This window comes from Terrapene carolina, unplaced genomic scaffold, assembly GCF_002925995.2.
Source record: "Terrapene carolina triunguis isolate 2854851 unplaced genomic scaffold, T_m_triunguis-2.0 Scaffold58, whole genome shotgun sequence".
Taxonomy (NCBI): domain Eukaryota; kingdom Metazoa; phylum Chordata; order Testudines; family Emydidae; genus Terrapene; species Terrapene triunguis.
In genome coordinates this window covers 52,963,019-52,968,945 of record NW_020664409.1, presented here as the reverse complement: position 1 = coordinate 52,968,945, position 5,927 = coordinate 52,963,019, and the positions used below count along the sequence as shown (strand labels likewise).

At 49.5% G+C, this 5,927-nt stretch overlaps 1 protein-coding gene across 1 annotated transcript in view; it reads right to left on the bottom strand.

Moving 5' to 3' along the window:
* The window catches only part of NKAIN3 (sodium/potassium transporting ATPase interacting 3), a 528,391-nt gene that overhangs the window by 207,488 nt on the left and 314,976 nt on the right, over positions 1-5,927 (bottom strand). The gene's annotated exons all lie outside the window — the stretch shown is intronic.

The window sequence follows — 5,927 nt, the reverse complement described above, 5'->3', positions numbered from 1 at the left end:
CCCTGACCCCCAGCTCTGAGCACAGCCCCTCTGAGCCGAGCACCCCCTGACCCCATCCCCCTACAGCCCTGACCCCCAGCTCTGAGCCCAGCCCCTGTGAGCCGGGCACCCCCCGACCCAGAGCCCAGCTCCCCACCCAGCCCTGGGCAACAGCAGCGCCACCCCCAGGCAGCGACAGCCCATTGGCACCAACCATCACCATCACCCAGTGACAGCCCATTATGTAATTGCAAATGTATACATACCATTAAAGCATTTAATGTTTTTAAATAATGTATTTTGTGTATTTTCAAATTATTAAAAAATAATTTTTGAATGTATTTCACTGGTTATTTTTTACATTTCCAAATACATGTTACTATAGTATTGCAACTTTTTTTTATGGAAGGGGCCCCCGAAATTGCTTTGCCCCAGGCCCCCTGAATCCTCTGAGCGGCCCTGGGCTGGAGGGAGGTTACTAGTGGAGTTCCTCAGGGATCGGTTTCGGGACCAATCTTATTTAATCTTTTTATTACTGACCTTGGCACAAAAAGGGGGAATGTGCTAATAAAGTTTGTGGATGACACAAAGCTGGGAGGTATTGCCAATACAGAGAAGGACCGGGATATCATACAGGAAGATCTGGATAACTTTGTAAACTGGAGTAATAGTAACAGAATGAAATTTAATAGTGAAAAGTGAAAGGTCATGCATTTAGGGATTAATAACAAGAATTTTTGTTATAAGCTGGGGACGCATCAGTTGGAAGTAACAGAGGAGGAGAAGGACCTAAGAGTCCTTGGTTGATCACAGGATGACTATGAGCCGCCAATGTGATATGGCCATGAAAAAAGCTAATGCAGTCTTGGGATGCATCAGGCGAGGTATTTCCAGTAGAGATAAGTAGGTGTTAGTACCATTATACAAGGCACTGGTGAGACCTCATCCTGAATACTGTGTGCAGAGTCTCCCATGTTTAAGAAAGATGAATTCAAACTGGAACAGGTACAGAGAAGGGCTACTAGGATGATCTGAGGAATGGAAAACCTGTCTTATGAAAGGAGACTCAAAGAGCTTGGCTTGTTTAGCCTAACCAAAAGAAGGCTGAGGGGAGATATGATTGCTCTCTATAAATATATCAGAGGAATAAATACCAGGGGAGGAGAGGAATTATTTAAGCTCAATACCAATGTGGACACAAGAACAAATGGATATAAACTGGCCATCAGGAAGTTTAGACTTGAAATTAGCCCTGATCTACACTACAGGGTTAGGTCGATTTTATAATGAATGCATCTACACAAGCAACCCTGTTCCGTCGACCTAAAGGGCTCTTAAAATCGACTTCTGTACTCCTCCCCGGCAAGGGAAGTAGCGCTAAAATTGACCTTGCTGGGTCAAATTTGGGGTAGTGCAGACGCAAATCAATGTTATTGGCCTCTGGGAGCTATCCCAGATTGCTCCAATGTCACCGCTCTGGACAGCACTTTCAACTCCAATGCACTAGCCAGGTACACAGGAAAAGTCCCAGGAACTTTTGAATTTCATTTCCTGTTTGGTCAGTGTGGCGAGCTCAGCAGCACAGGTGGCCATGCAGTCCCCCCAGAATCGCAAACGAGCTCCAGCATGGAGTGACCGGGAGACACTGGATCTGATTACTGTATGGGGAGTAGAATCTGTGCAGGCAGAACTCCGATCAAAAAGAAGAAATGCTAATATATATGCCAAAATTGCACAGGGCATGATGGACAGAGGCTACAACAGGGACACACAGCAGTGCTGTGTGAAAGTCAAGGAACTCAGGCAAGCCTATCAAAAGACAAAGGAGGCAAACAGTCGCTCTGGGTCAGAGCTCCATACATGCCGCTTTTATGATCAGCTGCATGGCATTCTGGGGGGGACCCTACCACTACCCCACCACTGTCCGTGGACACCTGCAAGGGGGGAGTCTCAAGCAACATGGAGGAGGATTTTGTGGATGAGGACGAGAAGGAGGAGGATGCGCAGCAGGCAAGCGGTGAATCCGTTCTCCCCGGCAGCCAGGACCTTTTCATCACCCTGGAGCCAATACCCTCCCAAGGTGGGATCCCCAACCCTGAAGGCGGAGAAGTCCCCTCTGGTGAGTGCACATTTGTAACTACAGTACAGGGTTTAAAAGCAATAGTGTTTAATGTTTGATTTACCCTGAAGCCTTGGGATGCATTCACGGCCAGCATAGCTACTGGAAAAGTCTGTTTACATGTCTGGGGATGGAGTGGGAATCCTCCAGGGACATCTCCATGAAGGTCTCCTGGAGGTACTCTGAAAGCCTTTGCAGAAGGGCTGCCTTATTTCGTCCTCCACAGTAGGACATTTTACCATGCGACGCCAGTAGCAAGTAGTCTGGAATCATTGCAGCACAAAGCATGGCAGCGAATGGTCCTGGGTTTTGGTCGCATTCAAGCAACATTTGGTCTATATCTTTCTGTGTTAGCCTCAGGAGAGTGATATCATTCATGGTCACCTGGTTGAATAGGGGAATTTTTGCAATGGAACAGTAAAAGGACCCCATTCATGCTGGGCTGTTTGCGCTTGGCTAAAACGGATCATCCCTGAGAATAGCCACGCGGCGGGGGGAGGGGTGAAGGGATCATCCCAAATAGTCACGTGGAGGGGTGGGGGGAAGTGTGTGCTGCATATCCACCCGAAAACCACAGCCCCTCCTTTTAAATGGCAAACCCAGCAGGCATTGCTTGCTATGAGAAAGGAGGGTGCTGTAGTTTGAAAACATTCCCACATGTTATCAAGGCGTTAGAAGCCAAACCCGTGTACCCTTTGGCTTACCATGGCTGCCTGGAAACCGAATTCTATTGCCCAGCCGTGTGTGATGTGTCACCATACTGGCAGGCGCTCAATATAAAAGGCAAAATGCGACCCTGTATGTAAAGCACATGTGCTGTCTGCTGTGAATTGCTTGATTCACTGTGAAAGAGTCTCCCTTTTGTTCTCAGAAATGTATCATCTTAAATTTTACTCTCCCTTTTTATCCCCCTGCAGGTGCAAATGTTTCTATGCTCCCCCATCATCTCCGTCCCTGAGGTTATCGCAGATTAGAAGGCGAAAAAACCACACTCGCAATGATATGTTTTCCGAGCTCATGCAGTCCTCCCGCACTGATAGGGCACAGCTGAATGCATGGAGGCATCCAGTGGCAGAGTCCAGGAAAGCATTAAGTGAGCGCAATGAGCAGAGGCAGGAGGCGATGCTGAGGCTAATGGGGGAGCAAACGGACACGCTCAGGCGTCTGGTGGAGCTGCAGGAAAGCCAACAAAAGCACAGACTGCCCCTGCATTCACTGTACAACCACCTGCCCTCCTTCCCAAGTTCCATATCCTCCTCACCCAGAGGCCCAAGAATGCGGGGGGGGGGGAGGCGGGAGACTCCAGGCATCCAGTCACCACACTCCAGAGGATGGCCTAAGAAACAGAAGGCTGTCATTCAAACAGTTTTGATTTGTAGTGTGGCTACAATAAGCAATGTGGCCTTGTCCTTCCCTCCTCCCCCATCCCACCCTACCCCACCCAGGATACCTTATCAGTTATCTCCCTTTTTTTTTTAATTAATAAAGAAAGAATGCATGGTTTCAAAACAACAGTGACTTTATTTCCTTTGCCAGCTCTGATTGAAGGGGGGAGGGTGGTTGGCTTACAGGGAGTTAAAATAAAAAAAGGGGGCGGGTTTGCATCAAGGAGAATTTTTTTTTTTTTTTTTTTTTTAGCCTGGCCAGTCATGAAACTGGTTTTCAAAGCCTCTCTGATGCACAGCACGGCAACCTGTGCTCTTCTAATCGCCCTGGTGTCTGGCTGTTCAAAATTGGCAACCAGACGATTTGCCTCAACTTCCCACCCCGCCATAAACATCTCCCCCTTACTCTCACAGATATTATGGAGCACACAGCAAGCAGTAATAACAATGGGAATCAGGGCCGCCCGGGGGGGGCAAGTGGGGCAGGGGCCCCCACGAGAGTTTTTCGGGCCCCTGGAGCGGGGTCCTTCATTTGCTCTGGGGGCCCCGGAAAACTCTCGTGGGGCCCGGGCCCCCGGAGCTTCTTCCACTCCGGGTCTTCGGCGGCAATTCGGCGGCAGAGGGTCCTTCCACCCCGGGACCTGCCGCCGAAGTGCCCTGAAGACCTGTGGTGGGGGGTCCTTCCGCCCCGGGACCCACTGCCGAAGCGCCAGGTCTTCGGCGGCAATTCAGCAGCGGGGGCCCCCCGCCGCCGAAGACCCCAGACCCCCTGAATCCTCTGGGCGGCCCTGATGGGAATATTGGTTGCGTTGAGGTCTAACCTTGTCAGCAAACAGTGCCAGCAAGCTTTTAAACATCCAAAGGCACATTCTACCACCATTCTGCACTTGCTCAGCCTATAGTTGAACTGCTCCTTATTACTGTCCAGACTGCCTGTGTATGGCTTCATGAGCCATGGGAGCCAGGGGTAGGCTGGGTCTCCAAGGTTAACTACTGGCATTTCAACATCCCCAATAATAATTTTCTGGTCTGGGAAGTAAGTCCCTTCTTGCAGCTGCTCAAACAGCCTGGAGTTCCTAAAGATGCCATCTCATGATGATGTCGGTGAAATGTCCCTTGTGTTCCACCAGTGCTTGCAGCACCATTGAGAAGTACCCCTTGCGGTTTACATACTGGCTGCCAAGGTGGTCCGGTCCCAAGATAGGGATATGCATTCCGTCTATCGCCCCACCACAGTTAGGGAACCCCATTGCAGGAAAGTCATCCACTATGACCTGCACATTTCCCAGAGTCATTACCCTTGATAGTAGAATGTCAGTGATTGCATTGGCTACTTGAATCACAGCAGTCCCCACAGTAGATTTGCCCACTCCAAATTGATTCCCGACTGATTGGTAGCAGTCAGGCGTTGCAAGCTTCCACAGGGCTATCGCCACTCGCTTCTCAACAGTCAGGGCAACTCTCATCTGGTATTCCTGCGCTTCAGTGTGGGGGAAAGCAACTCACAGAGTTCCAGGAAAGTGGCCTTACGCATGCAAAAGTTTTGCAGCCACTGGGAATCATCCCATACCTGCAACACTATGTGGTCCCACCAGTCTGTGCTTGTTTGCCAGGCCTAGAATTGGCATTCCACTGTATCAACCAGCCCCACTGCCGCCATGATGTCCCAATTGTCACAGCCCGTGCTTTCAGGAATGTCTGTGTCCATGTCCTCATCACCATCGTCCTCGTGCTGCCGTCTCTTAGCCAGGTTCCGCACATACTGCAGTATAATGCGCAAGGTGTTTACAATGCTCGCAACAGCAGCGGTGAGCTGAGTGGGCTCCATGCTTGCTGTGCTATGGCGTCTGCATGGGTAACCCAGGCAAAAAGGCATGAAATGATTGTCTGCAGTTGCTTTCACGGAGGGAGGGAGGGGAGAGTGACGATGTACCTAAAACCACCCGCAACAATGTTTTTGCCCCATCAGGCATTGGGAGCTTAACCTAGAATTCCAATGGGTAGTGGAGACTGCAGGAACTGTGGGATAGCTTTCCACAGTGCACTGCCCCGTGAGTCGATGCTAGCCACAGTAGTGAGGACGCACTCCGCCGACTTAATGGGCTTAGTGGGGACATACACAGTCGACTGTATAAAATCGATTCCTAAAAATCAACTTCTATAAAATCGACCTAATTTCGTAGTGTAGACATACCCTTAGATGAAGGTTTCTAACCATTAGAGGAGTGAAGTTCTGTAACAGCCTTTCAAGGGGAGCAGTGGGGGCAAAAGACATATCTGGCTTCAAGACTAAGCTTGATAAGTTTATGGAGGGGATGGTATGATGGGATAGCCTAATTTTGGCAATTTATTTATTTTTCACTATTAGCGGTAAATATGCCCAATGGCCTGTGATGAGATGTTAGACGGGGTGGGATCTGAGTTACTACAGAGAATTCTTTCCT